General features: G+C 37.6%; 2 pseudogenes; both read right to left on the bottom strand.

Annotated features, from left to right (window-relative positions):
- Positions 1–10419, bottom strand: part of LOC126020823 (nuclear receptor corepressor 2-like) — a 30470-nt pseudogene extending 20051 nt beyond the window's left edge.
- Positions 10420–10482: 63 nt separating this feature from the next.
- On the bottom strand, positions 10483–13290 carry LOC126020824 (protein PAT1 homolog 1-like; annotated as a pseudogene).
- Positions 13291–24570: the final 11280 nt, after the last annotated feature.

The raw sequence follows: 24570 nt of genomic DNA on the forward strand, positions 1-24570 counted from the left end.
GCTGTGTCCCATAAGTTCTGATAGTTTGTGTCTTTATTGTCATTTTTTTCCAGGAACCTTTTTATTTCTTCCTTGATTTCATCTCGGACCCACTGGTTATTGAGCATGAGGCTGTTTAACTTCCAGGTGTTAAAGTGTTTCTTCTGAGTCCCTTATGAGTTCACAAATAATTTCAGAGCCTTGTGGTCAGCGAAGGTAGTCTGCAAAATTTCTATCCTCTTGATCTTATGGAGGTATGTTTTATGTGCCAGCATGTAGTCTATCCTGGAGAATGTCCCATGTACATTGGAGAAGAATGTGTATCCAGGTTTCTGGGGATGGAGTTTACTATATATATCCACTAGGCCTCTTTCTTCCATTTCTCTCCTCAGGTCTAGTATATTCTTGTTGGTTTTCAGTCTGGTTGACCTATCCAGTGTTGACAAATCCATGTTAAGGTCCCCAAGCTATCAAAATTTAAGACAAAAATTAGAATACTGAAGGCTTCTAGGGCTAAAAGGCAAACAATATATAAAAGTATAGATAAAAGGCATTTATCAGTCTTCTTAGCATAGGTTTAGTTAGGAGAAAATAAAATATATTATTTAAAATACTTGAGGAAAACTTTCAGTCAAAAATTTCTTAGTCTGTAAGACTATCAGGTATGAGGAAGACCTCAAAGAGAAAAGCTAAATAATATTTCCAATACCACATCTCACCTATAAGAAATATAAAAAGATGGGGCTGGAGAGATAGCACAGCGGTGTTTACCTTGCAAGCAGAAGATCCCGGACCTAAGGTGGTTGGTTCAAATCCCGGTGTTCCATATGGCCCCCCGTGCCTGCCAGGAGCTATTTCTGAGCAGATAGCCAGGAGTAAACCCTGAGCACTGCCGGGTGTGGCCCCCCCCAAAAAAAACTAAAAAAAAAAAAAGAAATATAAAAATATGCACTCTAAGAAAAAAAGTTTACAAATCTTATCAAGGAAATAAATATATAACGAGAACTAAAAAAAATACCTAATGATAAGATGGCCAAGATATCATCTGGCAATATTCACCCTCAACATAAATGGACTAAATTCACCAATACAAAGGCACAAAATGGCCAGAAAATGAGAACCTGACAATATTTTTTATGAGTGATTCACATCAACTACAGAGAAAAATGAAGAATTGATGAAACAGAAACTGGCATTCCAAGCCAACTAAAATATTTAAATGGTAGAAAATGTTACATTTATATTAGATAAAACTGTTTCCAAGTCAAAAATGACAGTAAAATGCAAAGATAAAAATATAATGACAAAAAATCAATATATAGGAGATATAATCACAATTATTTATATCTGTACATAAAATCACTCACTTAAATATCAACAAATAATATGTAAAATATAAATACTGAAATATATAACACAAATGTTGCCAGACACAAAGGGAAATTATGGCAGCAACACATTAGGGAATTTTACATACCACTTACAGCAATAGACAAATTATTCTGATTAAAAATGGCCAAGAAAACAGTATCAATTGATTATAAATCTGCTAGCCAATACTCTTCACCAAATTAAAGCTGAGAATAAAGTGTTGATTTTCAAGTAAGATATTTTTTGTATAGGTTTGACTGCAAAAGACTTATTTGAGGAAAAATGATGATAGAAGAGCAAATTAAAATAGGCTTTGAAAGGTGATGAAATTATGTCACTATCGTTATGACTTATGAAATACATGTTTTCCCCTTCTCATATTAATAAGACCATGTTAAAAAAGAGGAAAGTTTATTTCTGTGTGACACAAACTTTTCCCAAACTATATGCTCTAACTCAGGTGTTTGAGGAATCAAATATAGAACAGTCTCAAAATCATGAGGGAGCATTCAGAAAAATTATATGCTCTATGATAGGAAATGAGTTTTGAAATTAAGAGCATCATGGGAAATGTGCATAATTCAGTCATAAGAACAGACTAAAAGGCTATTGAAAAGTTGATTTACTCATTGCTTAGTGCCAGATCCAAATATAATTGCTTAGGAGAAATTAGCATTAGATTATTGCATAGCAGTTTTGAAAAACTGTGTCTTGGCCAACTTGTTTTTCTAACTCTATATAACATTAGCTCACATGAATCAGGCTGTAATAATGTTTAGGCTTTGCTTACTTAGTACAAAAGTCTTTAGATGGAAAGAAAAATAAAAACCACCTTTCCCTTATACAGATTATTTAATTTTTTTGTTTTTGTTTTTGTTTGTTTGTTTTTTGTTTGTTTTTCGGCCACACCCGGAGGTGCTCGGGGGTTACTCCTGGCTGTCTGCTCAGAAATAGCTCCTGGCAGGCACGGGGGACCATATGAGACACCGGGATTCGAACCAACCACCTTTGGTCCTGGATCGGCTGCTTGCAAGGCAAACGCCACTGTGCTATCTCTCCGGGCCCAGTTATTTAATTTCTATATTATACACACATCTATGTATTTGCAAACTAGAAATCATAGTTTTACATATTTTGAATGAAAAGTGTATTGTGTATTGAGAATTTTCAAGGTGGAGTGCAGATGTAGAGGGTAATTAATTATCTTTCATTTTTCTTTCTGTATCTTTGCCTGGGTCCTCTCAGATAAAGGGGGAAGGGGGCGAAAAGATAAGGCTTGATGAGTTTGGTTAATTTTCTCCTTTCCCAGACAATTCTTATTCCTATGATGTTATTTGAGTCTTCCACATAGAAGTCATAAAGACCAGCCAGATTCCAGTGAAAGTGCTATTGGAAGGATACCCAACAAAAATTTGTAGGGGAACTTGAAAGTTGGACAGAAACCAAGATAAGATTCAATGCCAGGCAAAGCCAGGGGTTCACTGAGGGGAGTTTAGTGTCAGCTTTTTATACAAAGTTTGTTCCACAGAGTGCTATATACATTATAGGTACCACTTCTGAGATGTGGGTCATGCACTAGGAAGCAAGCAATGTTATGTCTAGAGGAGCTGTACAACCCTTGAAGGAGATCGAGGAAGTTGGAGGTGGTATGCAGTTCCAGAGAAACTGCCAGCCTGTCCAGTTAACCAAGAGAAGGGGAAACGAATCTATTAAGGAATCTCAGAACTCTGAGTCAGAAGCCCTTGTTTCAAGGCAGAGCTGTAGAGAAACCACCATACCCCTTTCTGGAATCCCATCAGCTCACTTTCCTTCTTCTCCTTCCAATTTTCTCCTAGATTCCAGCTGAATCTCAGAGTCCTCAGTTTTCTCTGATTTCTTTCCTGTTTGGATTATTTATGAAGAAAGAACCTGAGAAAATCTAGCCATTTTCATACTAAAACAGATGTACCATAATACCAAGGCAGAGTGATTCTTGAAAAGCTCTATTGAAACAAATAGTCCCAGATTTTATTCCTTTCCACCTTTTCTATCACCTCTTAGAGTCTTCCTCTTAGGGAACTCCTTGTCAATGTTTGTTATTTTGACCATTTATCTATAATTTTATAGTCTTATTCTATGTACTAAAATATATAAGACTATAAATGAAGCACTTTATATTTCATTTGTATGTATCTATATAACATTTATATACACTGTATTTATCCTGCTTTCACTTCTTTCCTTAGCATAATAGCCAGTCCCATTACATTTCAGTGAACTTCATGGCTTTATACTTCCTTTTAGCTGTATAGTATTCCATTGTGTATATTTACCATCACTTTTTTGGGGGGGTTGGGCCACATCCATTTGATGCTCAGGGGTTACTCCTGCCTAAGCGCTCAGAAATTGCCCCTGGCTTGGGGGGACCATATGGGATGCCGGGGGATCTAACTGCGGTCCTTTCTTGGCCAGCGCTTGCAAGGCAGACACCTTACCTCTAGTGCCACCTCGCCGGCCTCTACCATTACTTTTTAATCCACCCATCTGTCATTAGACTTGGAGATTTTTTCGTATCTTAGCAGTTATGCTATCCACTTTATTGAGTATGGATCCTTACATATATTTTCAAATACGTTTTTTTTGTTTGGTTGGTTTTGGAGTAGATGCTAAGTTGTGGAATATGAAGTTCTATTTATCCTTTTTTCTTTTTGAGAAATATACATTCTGCTTTAAAAATAATTTCTTTAAACACTGTGGTTACAAAGTTGTTAATGATTCCATTTTCATCTTATAATGCATACCATCCTTTTCCAGTTTCAGCACATTTCCCAACACCGATGTCCCTAGTTTCTCTCCCACCCTCCCCCTGCCTGTCTCTGGGCAGATATTTTACTTCTCTTTCTCTTTCTTTTTTTCCCTTTTTGACATTGATTTGCACTACTGTTAATAAAGGGGCATTATGCATATTACTTTCTCTGCTCTCAGATAAAATTTTTTTTGTTCAGAATAATCAGTTCCAACTATTATTGTCTTAGTGGACCCTTTTTCCCTAACTGCATTCCTGATTATTTGTTGCAAGCTTCCTGCCATGGACTGGTCCTCCTGGCCATCATATCTATTGTCCCTGGTTATTAATACATACTATATTTTATTTTTCTTATGTCTCACATGAGTGATATTATTCTGTGTGATGTCTATTCCTCACTCTCTGACTCATTTCACTCAGCATAATAATCTCCATATACATCTATGTATAAACAAATTTTATGATTTTGTTTTTCTAAGATCTGTGTAGTATTCCATTGTGTATATGCAGCGCAGTTTTTTCAGCCACTTATCTGTTCTTGGGCACCTGAGTTATTTCCAGATTACCACTATTGTGAACAGTGCTGCAATGAACATAGAAATGCTTTTCTGCATGTTGTTTTTAAGTTTGTAGGGTATATTTATAGGAGTGGTATTGCTGGGTCATAGGGGAGCTCAATTTCCACTTTTTTGAGGAACATTCATATTGTTTTCCAAAAAGGCTGGACTATTTGGCATTCCCACCAGCAGTGAATGAGTCCCTTTCTCTCCATAACTGTGCCTGCATTGGTTATTCTTATTCTTTGTGATGTGTGCCAGTCTCTGAGTCTCCTATCTCATTGTTTTTTCTATTTGCATTTCCCTGATGATTAGTGATATGGAATATTTTTCAGTGCCTTTTGGCCATCTATCTTTCTTCTTTGTGGAAATACCTGTTTATTATTTCCATTTTAATGGGGTTAGATGGGGTTTAGGGATGTATTTTTTATCCCCATTTTGGATAGTGTTAGATTTTTTCTTGCTCTTTTATCAGTGCCTTGTATTTTTAGATATTAACCACTTATCAAATGGGTATTGAGTGAACAATTTATCCCATTCTGTAGGTTGTCTTCATATCCTAGTGACCATCTCCTTTGAAGTGCAGAACTTCTCAGTTTAATGTAGTTTATTTTTGCTTCTGCTTGATTTGCCAGTGGAGTTTAATATTTGAATGATGCCTTTAGTCATAATATCATGGAGTTTTATTGCATACGTTTTTCTCTATATACCTTATGATTTCAGGTCTGATATCAAAGTGCTTAATTCACTTTGATTTTTACCTTGTGTGTAGTGTTAAATAGAGGCCTGAGTTAACTTTTTTGCTTGTACTTGACCAGTTTTCCAACACCACTTGTTGAAGAGGTTTTCCTTGCTCCACTTTCTATTTCTTATCCCTTTGTCAAAAATAAATTGATCATATATCTGGGGGTAAATCTCAGAATATTTTTCTATTAACTTGATTTGCCTTTATACCAATACCATGCTGTTTTATGGCTATAGCCTCATGTTACAGATTAAAGTTGGGGACAGTGATGTCTCCCATCTTCTTTTGCCCAATGATTGCTTTAGCAATCAATTTCAGATGAATTTCAAGAGTGTTTGATACACTTCTTTGAAAGATGTCAGGGCATTTTATAGGGATTGGATAAAGTCTATAAATGCTTTGGGAAGTATTGTAATGTTAATTATGTTGATTCTCCCAATCCATGAACAGGATATATGTATCCATTTTGTTTGTGTCCTCTTTTATTTCTTGAAGTATTTTGTAGTTTTTTTGTATAGGTCTTTCATCTCTTTAATTAAGTTGACTCTGAGGTACTTGATTTTTCTGAAGCACAATTATGACTTGTTTTTTAATGTCCCTTTCATTATTTTTATATAAAAAGTCATGGATTTTTGTGAATTAATTTTGTAGCCAGCCATTTTATGATACAATTCTAATGTCTCTAGAAACTTTTTGGTACAGCCTTTAGGTTTTTCTAAATATAGTATAATGTTATCTGCAAACAGTGAGGGCTTGAATTCCTCCTTTCCTATCTGGATGACTCCACCTTTTTTTTTTTTTTACCTAATTGCTGTGGCATGTATTGATTAGCACTGGTGAGAGGGGCAACCCTGTCTTGTGCCAGATCTTAGAGGAAAGGCTTTTAGTTCTTCCCCACTAAGTACAATGTTTGACATGGACTTGTAGTAAATGACCTTGACTATTTTGAGAAAACCTCTTTCCATTCCCACCTTGTTGAGAGTTTTTATCATGAACAGATGCTGGACCTGTGCAAATGCTTACTCTGCTTCTATTGCTATGATAATATAATTGTAATTTTTTTCTTTTGTTGACAACGATTGACTTGTGTCTGTTAAACCATCCTTGCATCTTTGAAATGAAAGGTTATGGTGTATGACTTTCTTAATGAATTGTTGGATTCAATTTGCTAGTATTTTATTGAGGATCTTTGCATCTTTATTCAACAGGGATATTGGACTGTAATCATTTTTTTTTGGCTTTTGGTATCAGGATGATGTTAGCTTTATAGAAAAATATTTGAGAATGTTTCTATATCTTCAATTTACTGGAAGATCCTGAAAAGAATTGGTCATAGGTCCTCTTTAAAGATTTGAAAGATTTCACTAGTGAATTCATTTGGGCCTGAATTTTTGTTCTTGGAAAGCCTTTTGATTTCCATTTCAATTACCTCAATAGTGATTGGTCTGTTCAGATTCCAGATAATTTTGGTTCAATTGGGGAGGTTATAGGAGTCCAAGAATTTATCTATTTCTTCCAGGTTCTCTTGTTTTGTAGCATAAAGTTTCTCAAAGTAATCTATTACACTTTGAATTTCTATAGTATTTGTAGTGAACCCCCCTTTTCATTTCTGATTCATTTTATTAAATTTCTTTCTCTCTTTCTTTGTGAGTCTTGCTAATGAATGTTAGATTTTTTTTTTTTAAAGAACTAACTCTTGCTTTTATTGATCTTTTGGATTTGATTTTTTGGGTTTCCAGTTCATTAATTTCTCCTCTGAGTTTTATTATTTCCTCTGCCTGCCTATTTTTTATATTTTATTTAAACACCTTGATTACATATATGATTGTGTTTGGGTTTCAGTCATGTAAAGAACACCACCCATCACCAGTGCAACATTCCCATCACCAATGTCCCAAATCTCCCTCCTCCCCACCTGACCCCCACCTGTACTCTAGATAGGCTTTCCATTTCCCTCATATATTCTCATTATTAGGACAGTTCAAAATGTAGTTATTTCTCTAGCTAAACTCATCACTCTTTGTGGTGAGCTTCCTGAGGTGAGCTGGAACTTCCAGCTCTTTTCTCTTTTGTGCCTGAAAATTATTATTGCAAAAATGTCTTTCATTTTTCTTAAAACCCATAGATGAGTGAGACCATTCCGCGATTTCTCTCTCTCTGACTTATGTCACTCAGCATAATAGATTCCGTGTACATCCATGTATAGGAAAATTTGATGACTTCATCTCTCCTGACAGCTGCATAATATTCCATTGTGTATATGTACCACAGTTTCTTTAGCCATTCCTCTGTTGAAGGGCATCTTGATTGTTTTCAGAGTCTTGCTATGGTAAATTGTGCTGCAATGAATATAGGTGTAAGGAAGGGGTTTTTGTATTGTATTTTTGTGTTCCTAGGGTATATTCCTAGGAGTGGTATAGCTGAATCATATGGGAGCTTGATTTCCAGTTTCTGGAGGAATCTCCATATCGCTTTCCATAAAGGTTGAACTAGATGGCATTCCCACCAGCAGTGGATAAGAGTTCCTTTCTCTCCACATCCCCGCCAACACTGTTTATTCTCATTCTTTGTGATGTGTGCCATTCTCTGTGGTGTGAGATGGTATCTCATCGTTGTTTTGATTTGCATCTCCCTGATGATTAGTGATGTGGAGCATTTTTTCATGTTTCTTTAGGCCATTTGTATTTCTTCTTTGTCAAAGTGTCTATTCATTTCTTCTCCCCATTTTTTGATGGGATTACATGTTTTTTTCATGTAAAGTTCTGTCAGTGCCTTGTATATTTTGGAGATTAGCCCCTTATCTGATGGGTATTGGGTGAATAGTTTCTCCCACTCAGTGGGTGGCTCTTGTATCCTGGGCACTATTTTCTATGAGGTGCAGAAGTTTCTCAGCTTAATATATTCCCATCTGTTAATCTCTGCTTTCACTTGCTTGGAGAGTGCAGTTTCTTCCTTGAAGATGCCTGTAGTCTCAATGTCCTGGAGTGTTTTGCCTATGTGTTGTCCTATGTATCTTATGGTTTTGGGTCTGATATTGAGGTCTTTAATCCATTTGGATTTTACCTTCATACATGATATTAGCTGGGGGTCTAAGTTCAATTTTTTGAAAGTGGCTATCCAGTTGTGTCAACACCACTTGTTGAAGAGGCTTTCCCTGCTCCATTTAGGATTTCTTGCTCCTTTATCAAAAATTAGGTGATTGTATGTCTGGGGAACATTTTCTGAGTATTCTAGCCTATTCCACTGATCTGAGGGTCTGTCCTTATTCCAATACCATGCTGTTTTGATAACTATTGCTTTGTAGTAAAGTTTAAAGTTGGGGAAAGTAATTCCTCCCATATTCTTTTTCCCAATGATTGCTTTAGCTATTCCAGGGTGTTATTGTTCCAAACAAATTTTAAAAGTGCCTGATCCACTTCTTTGAAGAATGTCATGGGTATCTTTAGAGGGATCGCATTAAATCTGTATAATGCCTTGGGGAGTATTGCCATTTTGATGATGTTAAACCTGCCAATTCATGAGCAGGGTATGTGTTTCCATTTCTGTGTGTCCTCTCTTATTTCCTGGAGCAGAGTTTTATAGTTTTCTTTGTATAGGTCCTTCACATTTTTAGTCAAGTTGATTTCAAGATATTTGAGTTTGTGTGGCACTATTGTGAATGGGGTTGTTTTCTTAATGTCCATTTCTTCCTTATTACTATGGTGTATAGAAAGGCCATTGATTTTTGTGTGTTAATTTTGTAGCCTGCCACCTTGCTATATGAGTCTATTGTTTCTAGAAGCTTTTTCGTAGAGTCTTTAAGGTTTTCTAAGTAGAGTATCATGTCATCTGCAAACAATGAGAGCTTGACTTCTTCCTTTCCTATCTGGATTCCCTTGATATCTTTTTCTTGCCTAATCGCTATAGCGAGTACTTCCAGTGCTGTGTTGAATAGGAGTGTTGAGAGAGGTTAGCCTTTTCTTGTGCCAGAATTTAGTGGGAAGGCTTTTAGTTTTTCTCCATTAAGGATAATATTTGCCACTGGCTTGTGGTAGATGGCCTTAATTATATTGAGAAAGGTTCCTTCCATTCCCATCTTGGTGAGAGTTTTGATCAAGAATGGGTGTTGGACATTATCAAATGCTTTCTCTGCATCTATTGATATGAACATGTGATTTTTATTTTTCTTGTTGTTGATGTTGTGTTTTATGTTGATAGATTTATGGACGTTAAACCATCCTTGCATTCCTGGGATGAAACCTACTTGATCGTAGTGGATAATCATCTTTATGAGGCATTGAATCCTATTTGCCAGGATTATGTTGAGGATCTTTTCATCTGCATTCATCAGCGATATTGGTCTGTAATTTTCTTTTTTCGTAGCATCTCTGTCTGGTTTAGGTATCAAGGTGATGTTGTCTTCATAAAGCTATTTGTAAGTGTTTCCGTTAGTTCAATTACATGAAAGAATCTTGCCCGGATTGGTAGTAGTTCTCTTGGAAAGTTTGAAAGAATACATTAGTGAATCTATCTGGGCCTGGGCTTTTGTTTTTTTGGCAGACATTTGATTACCATTTTAATTTCATCAATGGTGATGTGGGTGTTTAGATATGCTACATCTTCTTCCTTATAAAAGTCAAAGAATTTATCCATTTCTTCCAGGTTCTCATTTTTAGTGGCATAGCATTTCTCTAAGTAGTTTCTGATTACCCTTTGAATCTCTGTCATATCAGTAGTGATCTCTCCTTTTTCATTCCTAATACGAGTTATCAAGTTTCTCTCTCTCTCTTTCTTTGTTAGGTTTGCCAGTGGTCTATCAATCTTGTTTATGTTTTCAAAGAACCAATTTCTGCTTTCGTTGATCTTTCGGATTGTTTTTTTGGGTTTCCACTTAGTTGATTTCTGCTCTCAGCTTTGTTATTTCCTTCTGTCTCCCTATTTTGGGTCCTTTTTTGACACCTGTTTATTAGGATCTGAACAGCGCCCTCCACCTGGAAGGTCATGTTGGAAAAGCAGGCAGGGAAACTGATATTGAAGAGAAATATTACAAAGGCCTTCATATACTTTCAGGAATTCTTTTGGAGATGATCCTGAAGACTATTTCAGTGACCACCTCTGTCACCTCCACTACTTAAGGTTCCAATGCTAATTTCTATTCTGTTTCTGACTTGGATGCAAGAGAAAGCTGTGGGTGAAACTGAGTGGTGGCTGGTCTAAATATTGAGGCTGAGATTGAGATTTTGGAGGAGAGGTCCTGGGTCAGGGAGGTGCTGCTATGGAGGAGCAGGGATGGGAGCACCAAAGAGGCACTGAAAACTGGTGTTCGGGAAGCGTTTGCCCAACTCATCCTCGCAGCAAGTGGGCTTCCAACAAATCCAGGGACCCATTGCAAACTGGTTAGGAAACATTGTTGCAGACTGTAGCTATGCTCCTCCCAGAATCTATGTTCTCTGAAGGGGGTTGAGAACAGGAGTAACACTAGGAGGTAAGGGGTGACACAGTAGGAAAGAATTTAGGACACTTCAGAGCTGGTTCAGAGACATCCTCTTATAGAGAAAGCAGGATAACAAGGTGGCACTGGGGCCGATTATGGATAGGATCTGCACACAGAATCTGTTAGCTGAAGCTGAGTACAACCATCTGCTTAGGTGGCTTAGGTGGAGTGTTCCTTATGGGGACAGCTCTAACAGGGAACTCCCAATAGTAGGTGAAGTTGATTGCCTTGGTAAAGCACACTCAGAAAGGTCCTGGTCATCTTCTGGGCCCCGTGGAGGTCTCTGAGGCAAGACATATTCTAATACGGACCCTTTCCTGGGCAAGCAGGGGACTTCTAATTTGCCTGAGAACTTCAGATCTATCCCAGATTCTAGAATTGAGACTTCCTCGTTGGGGTTGCAAAATTGGCCTGGACTGTGTTGTCCTCATGATAGCTGGATCTTCCAGTTCATTATTTTTTTTGTTTGTTTGTTTTTGGACCACATCCAGAAATGCTCAGGGTTTACTCCTGGCTCTGCACTCAGAAATCGCTCCTGGCTTGGGGGACCCTATGGGATGCTGGGGTATCGAACCTAGGTTCCTAGGTTAGCTGTGTACAAGGCAAACACCCTACTACTTGCGCCACCACTCCTTCAGTTTATTTTTAATGACCATTTTACAAAACCTTTCTGTTAGATTCTTCTCCTGGTCACTCAACTGGTCCATGTTATCTCTTTCTCCATTGGCTGTTTACTCATTAACTATTGCTGGTAGCTTCTCTTCCAGTTCAGCCAAGCACTTATGTGCTTCTTACCAATCATCATCAACTGCACCAAATGTATCATGACTGAACTCATCAATCTTTTCACCATCCTCTCCTAGTCCCTGAAATGCAGCTTCATTTTTATCTAAGAGAAATTTTCCAAAGATTCCTAGAGGAATATTCTCTAGGTAATGGGAGAGGGAACAGAAAGAGCATTGGAGGAGTGAGTGTGTGAGTGAGTGAAGAAGACTAGACTCCTTGGGCTCCTCTATGCCTGGGTGCTCCATCAAATATATCTAATGTAATTAAATGTATGGCTATTTCTGTTAAGTTAGAAGATACTCATAATGATAAACACTGCAATGATAGCAATTAGTTGGTGTTCTGGAATAAGAATATTAATTTATTAACTACTATAATAATAAAGATACATTATTAATAATGTTATTATTCTATTAATTTCTTACACACCTCTGAAAGTATTTTAGAATGTATCTGATCATCATATATTATATTATAAATTCCTATTATTATATATTCATAAATGATAAATATATCTTATAAAAACCATTATTTATTTTCTTACTGGTTGGAAAAATAACCGTGTCATGAAAACTTTAACTCCAGGCACTGAGTTATTTTATCAATAGTTTACTTTGTTTAGAAATTTGGTCAAAAATTGACTAAATTACATACAATCTTAGAGGTTATTTTAATTTGCATAATCAGAATGATAAAGAAACATATCTCATTTTATATTAAAAAGAGTATTAATATCTTCATTTTTATTAGAGAATGATTCTAGGTTTAAAAATTTAACTCATTTCCTAGTTCTTCACAAAAATGCTAAGAAATATATATTCAGTGTTTCAAGATAATTTTCCAGTTTTTACTACATTCTTCAAGTTAGTATTAAGATAAAGAGGCATATTGCAATGCCATCTGCTCTCTCTATGATTGGAGTTGTTTGGAGATTGACATTCAGGTTGATCCAGTTTTACTCAGGTACTAAGGACCAGATCTTTTTTCACACCTAGCAGGTGTGCCATTGGTACTGATATTAAATGGAAATAAGGCTCAAAAATTGTCATTAACTTACAAAAATACCTCACATGGTTCCCTTTGATAAGCATTGTAGAAGCATATCAAAGTGTTTACAACTATGGCCTTCTAACCCACTGTGGCAAAATATAAATTCATACCTGGTATTTAAAGAGGTTTGAAGCCCTTAGTTAAAGAAATCACTGCATGTCTCCATATCAGTATATAATTGGGGAAAGAAGTAGTAAAAGCTATTTAGAGTAAGTTTTTCTGAGCTAAAATATTTTCATTTGAATTTCCAATCTTTTCATCTTTACTTCAGTGGCTCAGTTTAGGTCTTTCATTATTTTCTTTCAATAAAACAACAGAATCATGATAAAATCAATCTAAATAGTGCACACTAACTCAGATACTCTTAATGCTCATTTAAAATTCATAAGAAGGTAATGGTAAGTATGTGTGTGTGTGTGTGTGTGTGTGTGTGTATGTGTGTACATCTGTGGTAGTTACGTGTTCGGAGGTGAGCTGGCACTGCCCAGGAAGGGTTGACCCAGAGGTGCCTGGCTGCTCTGCTTCGCTCCACAGCTGCACGCATCTCCTAGTCAATGAACCCTAGCGCAACACTCAGAAAACATTACACTACACGTGAAACAGTGGGGAAACAATGTAGGCCAACACCATGCATAGAGAATGAAGATGGCAGCTCTGATGACCCCAAAAGTGCCAATCACCTATTTAGCCTCTCAGATAAGGAGTTTAGAGAAGAAATATGGAGAATGTTCATAGAATTAAAAGAAAGCATAGATCAAACTGAATGGACCACAAATAAGAATCAAGAGGATATTAAAAAAAATCAGAAAACTTCAAATTGAAATAACAGGCTGAAAAACATGGTATATAAAATGAAAACCTCACTTGTATGCCTCTCCAACAGAGTAGCAGCAGCTGAGGACTGAATCAGTGAGCTAGAAGATGAGATGTATAACAACTCAATTCAACAAAAGTGATTGGAAAATAGCCTTAAAACAAATTATCAGGAAATGGGAAAAATCCTCAAAGAATGTGAACAGATGAAAATAAAAGTCTTTGATAAACTCAACAGAAACAACATAAGAATCATTGGAGTCCCTGAGACCCAGGAAGAAAATCCCCAGGAAGAATCAACAGCCAAGGAAATCATTGCAGAGAAACTCTCAGAGTTAAAGAGTACATGCAATCAAATCCTGCATGCCCATAGAGTACCACCTAAAAGAGACCCAAAGAATAAAACCCCAAGACGAAACATCAAATCCCACAGATAGGAATAGAATACTGAAAACAGCAAGATCAAAAATGAAATTGCATTCAAAGGACCATCCTTAAGATTTACAGCAGACTGGTCACAAGAAATTCTCAAGGCCAGAGGCAGTGGTGGGATATAGTGACAAAACTCAATGACATGATTGCTTTACATAGACTACTGCACCTAGCAATACTTATGTTCAGGTTTGGTGAAAGTATACATAACTTCATGAATAAACAACAGCTAAGAAACTTTACAGACTCAAAACCAGCCATAAACAACAAACAATAAGGTCTAATTTAAGACAAGATAGACCAAAGGACACACCAAACTCCTACTAAAAGGTGACACTAAATACCATGGCAATTATTTTTCTCAATGCCAATGGACTAAATGCACCAGTTAAGAGACATAAAGTGGCAAAATGGATCAAAATCTGAATCCAACATTCTGCTGCCTACAAGAAATACATCTGAATAGTCAGAACAAACATAGACTCAAAATAAAAGGCTGGAGGAAAGCCATCCAAGCAAACAACTCCCTTAAAAAAGCTGGAGTGGCCATATTAATATCAGATGACACAAAATTTAGACTCAGAAAAGTTATAAGGGACAAAGATGGACATTGCATAATATCAAGAGATATGTACAAGAGAAAGAAATCATACTTCTAAACATATAGGCATCCAATGAGGGACCAGAAAAGTATTTATAAAATTGCTGACAAATCTGAAAGAAGTCATCAATAACAACACAATAATAGTGGGAGACCTCAACACCACCCTGTCACCTCTTGATAGGTCAACCAGGATGAAACTCAACAAAAATTTACTTTCTCTGTAAAGAGAAATGGAAGAAAGTGGCCGTGTGTGTGTGTGTGTGTGTGTGTGTGTGTGTGTGTATATATATATATATATATATATATATATATATATATATATATATATATATATATATATGGTACTCCATCCCCAGAAAGTTGGATACACATTCTTATCCAACACATATGGATCATTCTCCAGTGTAGACCACATGCTGTCCCCTAAAACATACCTCCATAAAATCGAGAGGATATGAATTGTATAGACTACCTTCTCAGATCACAATGCACTAAAATTAGAAGTGAAATGAAAAAGGACACAAAAGAAAAACTTTAAAACCTGGAAATAAAATAGCTCAGTACTGAACAACCAATGGGTCAGAGATGAAATCAAAGAGAAAATCAAAATATTCCTGGAAACACTTGCAAAAATGGGAACTCAAACCCCCAGCTAACACCATACACAGAGGTCAAATCCAAATGGATTAAAGACCTTGATATCAGGCCTGAAACCATAAGGTATATAGAACAATACATAGGTAAAACACTACATGACATTAAGACTAGAGGCATTTTAGAGGAGGAAACAACACTCTCCAAACAAGTGGAAACAGAGATAAACAAATAGGACTATATTAAACTGAGAAGTTTCTGTATCTCTAAGGAAATAGGGGCTAAAATACAAAGGCGACCCACAGATTAAGAGAAACTATTTACCCCAAAATCCATCAGCTAAAGAGCTAATATCTAAGATATTCAAGGTATTGACAGAACGTAACAAGAAAAAAATAGGGAGAAGAAATGAACAGACGATTTTGCAAAGAACAAATACAGATGGCCAAAAGGCAATGAAAAGTGCTCTACATCACTAATCATCAGGGAAATGCAAATCAAAGCAACAATGAGGTATCTCACATCGAAGAGATAGACACACATCACAATAAACAAAAACAATCAGTGCTGGCGGGGATGTGGAGAGAAAGGAACTCTCATTCACCATTGGTGGATATGTTGTATAGTTCTGTCTTCGTGGAAAACAATATGGATATTCCTCATAAAACTCGAAATTGAGCACCCATATGATCCAGCTTTACCACTCTTTGGAATATACCCTAGGAACACAGAAACCCAACACAAAAATGCCTTCTGCACACCTATATTCATTGTAGTGCTATTTACAATAGCCAGAATCTGTAAACAACCAGATGACTAACAACACATGATTGGCTAAAGAAACTGTGGTACATATACACAATGGAATACTATGCAGCCATCAGGAAAAAAATGAAGTCATGAAATTTTCCTATACATAGATGGACATGGAAAATATTATGCTGAGTGAAATAAGTCAGAGGGAGAGACACAGACACACAATAATCTCACTCATCTATGTGCATTAAGAAAAATAAAAGACATTATTTTAATAATACCCAGTGACAATAGAGATAAGGGCTGTCAGGACAGGTCCATGGTATGAAGCTTGCCACAGAGTGGTGAGTTCAGTTACAGAAATAACTACATTGACAAATATCATGACAATGGTAGTGAGAGCAATAAAATGCCAGTCTAGAATACAGGTAGGGGATGGAGGAGGAGGGAGAATGGGGTTATTGTTGGTGGGAATGCTGCACTGGTGAAGAAAAGTATTCTTTTTTTTTTTTCTTTTTGGGTCACACCCAACAGCGCTCAGGGGTTACTCCTGGTTCTATACTCAGAAATCACTCCTGGCAGGCTCAGGGGATCATAAGGGATGCTGGGATTTGAACCACTGTCCTTCTGCATGCAATAAAACCCAACTAAAATATGTTTGTAATCGTGGTGCCTAAATAAAAATATTAATTACAGAAAGAAAAACAAAGAAAATCAAATCCAGCTGTGGTCAGGGCTGGATCAAGGATCATTTCTGGAGATGTTCACAGAATCATATACAGTTTGAGGGATCAAACTTGGATTAGCTTGATCCTCATGGCAAGTGACCTACCTTTTGTACTAAAACTCCAGCCTTAAACTTAGAATTAGAACCTTTTAACACGACAGTTACAACATGATCTTGTTTCCCTTACTTAGATTGGCATTCCTTCCCATTTTTTGTCACTTTGGGGTCACATTTTTATTACCTTAAGTTGCTTGCTTGCTTGATGAATTGTGTTAACATACATCACACCAGTGATAATTTTCCTTAAATTTTCCCAGCTATCTCATTTGTAATCAACACCATTCCCAGGAAATCAAATCTAGTTACGTACCGTATTTTCCAGAGTATAAGATGACCTTTTTTTTTTAAAGCAACTTCATTTCATACATGATTGTGTTTGGGTTTCAGTCATGTAAAGAACACCACCATCACCAGTGCAACATTCCCATCACCAATGTCCCAAATTTCCCTCCTCCCCACACAATCCCCGCCTGTACTCTACACAGGCTTTCTATTTCCCTCATACATTCTCATTATTAGGATAGTTCAAAACGTAGTTATTTCTCTAACTTAACTCATCCCTGTTTGTGCTGAGCTTCCTGAGGTGAGCTGTAACTTCCAGCTCTTTTCTCTTTTGTGTCTGAAAATTATTATTGCAAGAATGTCTTTCATTTTTCTTAAAACCCATAGATGAGTGAGAACATTCTGCATTTTTCTCTCTCTCTCTGACTTATTTCACTCAGCATAATAAATTCCGTGTATATCCATGTATAGGAAAATTTGATGACTTCACCTCCCCTGACAGCTGCATAATATTCCATTGTTTATATGTACCACAGTTTCTTTAGCCATTCCTCTGTTAAAGGGCATCTTGGTTGTGTCCAGAGTCTAGCTATGGTAAATAGTGCTGCAATGAATATAGGTGTAAGGAAGGGATATTTGTATTGTATTTTTGTGTTCCTAGGGTATATTCCTAGGAGTGGTATAGCTGGATCGTATGGGAGCTCGATTTCCAGTTTGTGGAGGAATCTCCATATCGCTTTCCATAAAGGTTGAACTAGATCGCATTCCCACCAGCAGTGGATAAGAGTTCCTTTTTCTCCACATCCCCGCCAACACTGTTTATTCTCATTCTTTGTGATGTGTGCCATTCTCTGTGGTGTGAGGTGGTATCTCATCGTTGTTTTGATTTGCATCTCCCTGATGATTAGTGATGTGGAGCATTTTTTCATGTATCTTTTGGCCATTCGTATTTCTTCTTTGTCAAAGTGTCTGATCATTTCTTCTCCCCATTTTTTGATGGGATTAGATGTTTTTTTCTTGTAATGTTCTGTCAGTGCCTTGTATATTTTGGAGATTAGCCCCTTATCTGATGGGTATTTGGTGAATAGTTTCTCCCATTCAGTGGGTGGCTCTTGTATCTTGGGCACTATTTCCTTTGAGTTGCAGAAGCTTCTCAGCTTAATATATTCCCATCTTTTAATCTCTGCTTTCACTTGCTTGGAGAGTGCAGTTTCCTCCTTGAAGATGCCTGTAGTCTCAATGTCCTGGAGTGTTTTACCTATGTGTTGTTCTTTATATCTTATGGTTTTGGGTCTGATATCGAGGTCTTTAATCAATTTGGATTTTACCTTTGTACATGATGTTAGCTGGGGGTCTAATTTCAATTTTTTGCAAGTGGCTATCCAGTTGTGTCAACACCACTTGTTGAAGAGGCTTTCCCTGCTCCATTTAGGATTTCCTGCTCCTTTATCAAAAATTAGGTGATTGTATGTCTGGGGAACATTTTCTGAGTACTCAAGCCTATTCCACTGATCTGAGGGCCTGTCCTTATTCCAATACCATGCTGTTTTGATAACTATTGCTTTATAGTAAAGTTTAAAGTTGGGGAAAGTAATTCATCAGATATTCTTTTTCCGAATGATTGCTTTAGCTATTCGAGGGTGTTTATTTTTCCAAACGAATTTCAAAAATGCCTGACCCACTTCTTTGAAGAATGTCATGGGTATCTTTAGAGGGATCACATTAAATCTGTATAATGCCTTGGGGAGTATTGCCATTTTGATGATGTTAATCCTGCCAATCCATGAGCAGGGTATGCATTTCCATTTACATGTTTCCTCTCTTATTTCTTGGAGCAGAGTTTTATAGTTTTCTTTGTATAGGTCCTTCACATTTTTTAGTCAAGTTGATTCCAAGATATTTGAGTTTGTGTGGCACTATTGTGAATGGAGTTGTTTTCTTAATGTCCATTTCTTCCTTATTACTATTGGTGTATAGAGGCTATTGATTTTTGTGTTAATTTTGTAGCCTGCCATCTTGCTATATGAGTCTTTTTTTTTCTAGAAGCTTTTCCGTAGAGACTTTAGGGTTTTCTAAGTAGAGTATCATGTCATCTGCAAACAGTGAGAGCTTGACTTCTTCCTTTCGTATCTGAATTTCCTTGATATCTTTTTCTTGCCTAATTGCTATAGCAAGTACTTCCAGTGCTATGTTGAATAGGAGTGGTGAGAGAGGACAGCCTCGTCTTGTGCCAGAATTTAGAGGGAAGGCTTTTAGTTTTTCTCCATTGAGGATAATATTTGCCACTGGCTTGTGGTAGATGGCATTAACTATATTGAGAAAGGTTCCTTCCATTCCCATCTTGCTGAGAGTTTTGATAAAGAATGGGTGTGTGACCTTGTCAAATGCTTTCTCTGCATCTATTGATATGAGCATGTGGTTTTTATTTTTTGTTGTTGTTGATGTTGTGTATTATGTTGATAAATTTATGGATGTTAAAGCATCCTTGCATTACTGGGATGAAACCTACTTGATCATAGTGGATGATCTTCTTAATGAGGCATTGAATTCTATTTTCCAGGATTTTGTTGAGGATCTTTGCATCTGCATTCATCAGCGATATTGGTCTTTAATTTTATTTTTCAAAGTGTCTCTGTCTGGTTTAGGTATCAGGGTGATTTTGGCTTCATAAAAGCTATTTGGAAGTGTTTCTGTTTGTTCAATTTCATGAAAGAGTCTTGCCAAGATTGGCAGTAGTTCTCTTGGAAAGTTTGAAACAATTCATTAGTGAATCCATCTGGGCCTGGGCTTTTGTTTTTCGGCAGACATTTGATTACCATTTTTATTTCATCAATAGTGATGGGGGTGTTTAGATATGCTACATCCTCTTTCCTCAACCATGGAATATTATAAGAGTCCAAGAATTTATCCATTTCTTCCAGGTTCTCATTTTTAGTGCCGTAGAGTTTCTCAAAGTAGTTTCTGATTACCCTTTGAATCTCTGTCATATCAGTAGTGATCTCTCCTTTTTCATTTCTAATACAAGTTATCAAGTTTCTCTCGCTCTCTTTCTTTGTTAGGTTTGCCAGTGGTCTATCAATCTTGTTTATTTTTTCAAAGAACCAACTTCTGCTTTGTTGATCTTTCGGATTGTTTTTTGAGTTTCCACTTTGTTGATTTCTGTTCTCAGCTTTGTTATTTCCTTCTGTCTCACTATTTTTGGGTCCTCTTGTTGAGCACTTTCTAGTTCTATGAGCTGTGTTATTAAGCTACTCAGATAAGCTCCTTCTTCCTTCCTGATGTGTGCTTGCAAAGCTATAAATTTTTCTCTCAGTACTGCTTTTGCTGTGTCCCATAAGTTCTGATAGTTTGTGTCTTTATTGTCATTTGTTTCCAGGAACCTTTTTATTTCCTCCTTGATTTCATCTCGGACCCACTGGTTATTGAGTATGAGGCAGTTTAACTTCCAGATGTTCAAGTTTTTCTTCTGAGTCCCTTTGGAATTCACAAATAATTTCAGAGCCTTGTGGTCAGCGAAGGTAGTCTGCAAAATTTCTATCCTCTTGATATTATGGAGGTATGTTTTATGTGCCAGCATGTAGTCTATGCTGGAGAATGTCCCATGTACATTGGAGAAGAATGTGTATCCAGGTTTCTGGGGATGGAGTGTCCTATATATATCCACTAGGCCTCTTTCTTCCATTTCTCTCCTCAGGTCTAATATATTCTTGTTGGGTTTCAGTCTGGTTGACCTATCCAGTGTTGACAAAGCAGTGTTGAGGTCCCCCACAATTATTGTGTTGTTATTGATATTATTTTTTAGATTTGTCAACAGTTGTATTAAATATTTTGCTGGCCCCTCATTCGGTGCATAAATGTTTAGGAGAGTTATTTCTTCCTGCTCTACATACCCATTGATTAATATAAAATGTCCATCTTTGTCACTTACAACCTTCCTGAGTATAAAGTTTGCATTATCTGATATAAGTATGGCCACTCCAGCTATTTTATGGGTGTTGTTTGTTGGATAATTTTTCTCCAGCCTTTTATTTTGAGTCTATATTTGTTCTATTTAAGTGCGTTTCTTGTAGGCAGCAGAAGGTTGGATTGAGTGTTTTGATCCATTTAGCCACTCTCTGTCTCTTTACTGGTGCATTTAGTCCATTGATGTTGAGAGAAAGAATTGTCCTGGGGTTTGATGCCATCTCTATATTGAAATTTGGTGTGTCTTTTGGTTAGTCTTGTCTTAGATTAGGTCTTTCAGTTTTTCTCTTAAGACTGGTTTTGAGGGCCCGGAGAGATAGCACAGCGGCGTTTGCCTTGCAAGCAGCCGATCCAGGACCAAAGGTGGTTGGTTCAAATCCCGGTGTCCCATATGGTCCCCTGTGCCTGCCAGGAGCTATTTCTGAGCAGACAGCCAGGAGTAGCCCCTGAGCACCGCTGGGTGTGGCCCAAAAAACAAAAAAAAAAAAAAAAAAAAAAAAAAAAAAAAGACTGGTTTTGAGTCTGTAAAGTTTCTGAGCTGTTTTTTTGTCTGTGAAACCATGTATTCTTCTGTAAAACCGGAAAGTAAGTTTTGCTGGGTAAAGTTTTCTAGGTGAAGCATTAATTTCATTTGGTCTTGTCACAATATCCCACCACTGTTTTCTGGCATTGAGTGTTTCTGGTGACAGATCTGCTGTAAATCTCAAGGATGCTCCCTTGAACGTAGTTTCCCCTTTTGATCTTGTTGTTTTCAGAATTCTGTCTCTATCTGTGGGATTTGTCATTGTGACTAGGATGTGTCTTGTGGTGGTTTCTCTGGGGTCTCTTTTGGTTTGTACTCTTCGAGCATGCAGGATTTGATCACATATAATCTTTAGCTCTGGAAGTTTGTCTTTATGATGTTCTTGACCATTGATTCTTCCTGGAAATTTTCTTCCTGGGTCTCTGGGACTCCAAAGATTCTTAAGTTGTTTCTGTTAATCTTATCATAGACTTCTATTTTCATCTGTTCCCATTCTTTGACTAATTTTTCCATTGTCTGTTCATTTGCTTTAAGTTTTTTTCCAATCACTCCTGCTGTATGAAATTGTTATGTATCTCATCTTCCACAGCACCAAGTCTATTCTCAGCTTCTGATACCCTGTCCCAGAGCTTATCCATTTTGTCATTCACTTTGTTTACTGAATTTTTCAGTCCTGTTAGTTGACATGTTAGTTCAGTTTGGAGTTTTGTGATTTCTGTCTTCATATATTCTTGGTTCTTATTAGTGTTTTGTTCAACTCAATCCATGATTTCTTTGAGTTCGTTGAGGATCTTCCATATTGCTAGTCTAAAGTCCTTATCTGAGAGGTTGATTAGTTGGTTGGTCATTATCTCATCATCAGAATTGTCATCTTCATTCTCTATGTCTGATGCTGGCCTGCGTTGTTTCCCCATTGTCACACTTGTATTGTGGGTTTTTCTACGTGTTTTGGTGGTATTCATTGGCTATATGATGCAGGCAGCACACTTCTCTGGCTCCGTCCTTTCTGGATGGGCCAACTTGCCTCTAAGGGAGGGAAGTCCTCTGTGGATGAAGCCTCACACAGGATCAAATCTTAGGCCCGAACACGCAGCAGAGAAGACAGTCCGGAGAGAAATGCTTGCTTCTGTGATCCAGCACAGTTCTTAGTGTGATTTTTTTCTTCTTGTTGCGATGGTGTTCTTTTCTTAGAAAGAGCGCACGGCCGCATAGCAAAGCGTAGCCAAATTGCTCTGCTGGAGCCTCTTTTCGGCCCACTCCCAAGAGGTTCATGCAACAGAATAGTAGACAGATACACACAGGCAGTACTCACAGGTTTTCACAGTCGGGCCCCACTGGGCAGGCGTAGTTTTCACTTGCTCACTGGGCAGCTTCAGAATGCAGTATTTTTGGGGTTCACTTCCTAGGACTCTGAGGAGAGCTTCAAGAATTCAGGAATAACAGACAAGCACAGGACAGGGCTCCCTTCAGGTCCTCAGTTTCCTCAGAAGTAGCACAGCAGGGCAGAGACTCTGCAGGTAGAGCAATCAACACTCTGCCTGGCAACCCCCACAGCCAGCCATTTCTTACTCACTCACTTGCTCGCTGGGTAGCTTCAGAATGTAGTTTTTTTTTGGGTTCGCTTCCCAGGGCTCTGAGGAGAGCTTCAAGATTTCAGGAAAGACAGAGAAGCACAGGACAGGGCTCCCTTCAGGTCCTCAGTTTCCTCAGAAGTAGTTTTGTATTGTATTTTTGTGTTCCTAGGTATATTCCTAGGAGTGGTATAGATGGATCGTATGGGAGCTCAATTTCCAGTTTTTGAAGGAATCTCAATTTCCAGTTTTTGAAGGAATCTCCATATTGCTTTCCATAAAGGTTGAACTAGACGGAATTCCCACCAGTAGTGTATAAGAGTTCCTTTCTCTCCACATCCCCGCCAACATTGCTTGTTCTAATTCTTTGTGATGTGTACCAATCTCTGGGGAGTGAGGTGGTACCTCATAGTTGTTTTGATTTGCAATAAGATGACTTTTGAAACAAAAAATGTCAACGAAAATCATATCGTCTTATATGCCGAGTATATCCCAAAAAATGTTTTAATATGCCGCTAAATGAAAATCGTCTGAATATTGCCACAAAATGAATTTTCCAACTTGATCCTGCACCAATCACTGCCAGTCTTCTCGGACCACCTCTCTCACTCAGCCAATCCAAGCAGGACTTTGATGCATGCAAATTATACAGTGTTCTGTACCCAAATCTACATGGTAAAAAGCCTGCTCAGATTGGCCAGAGTCAGAGAGGAAGTCTATCACAGTAGAACCTTTGGACCTTTGCTTGTTGTGATTGGCTCACTGTGGAAGATACAGTTGCAGCACAGGAACGTTCTGTCTGATACAGCGAATATAGGCCTAAACCTATGTTTTAACTGTAAAATTAGGAGGTCGTCTTATATATCCGGTTGTCTTATACGCCAGAAAATACGGTAGCTCTTTACATGGTTTCCATTGAGGTTTGTGTGAACTTTAGTAATAACATTGATCTCTCAATTTATCAACACTCTCTTCCCCAGGTTGAACTACTATGAAATTCTCAAAGTCTAATTCAGCATCCATGAGAATGAGTGTGATTTTTCTTTTTTGTTCTCTTCTTATTTTCTTCTCTGAAATTTTGGATGACAAGAATAGAGGCACTAGTCATTCATGCAAAATCCCAGTCAGACAAGATGCCTATAGTCTATAAAAGGAAAAAAGAAAACAATGGCTGCTGATACATCCCACGTAGCCCAGTCCAGGATGAATGCCCAATCTGTGGCATTCTCAGAAAGGGTTGGCATATTCCCCCGATTGAATGAACTAATAATGCCAAGCCCTATGCCCTCCCACGGAAGCAGCCCAGCTTTATAACTAAAATAAAAATTATGAGCAGCTAAATCCTCTTAGCCCTCAGACTAGAGGGCTGAAAACTGTGGGACTTTCTTTTCAGAAGAGGATTGAGCCAAACCCCCCATCCCAAGACATACCAACCCAGCAGCTCTACCCATAGTTGCCATCTTCTCAGCAGAGAAATGACCCAGCTCCTTCACCAAGCT

The sequence above is a fragment of the Suncus etruscus genome, chromosome 10, assembly GCF_024139225.1.
Source record: "Suncus etruscus isolate mSunEtr1 chromosome 10, mSunEtr1.pri.cur, whole genome shotgun sequence".
Classification (NCBI taxonomy): domain Eukaryota; kingdom Metazoa; phylum Chordata; class Mammalia; order Eulipotyphla; family Soricidae; genus Suncus; species Suncus etruscus.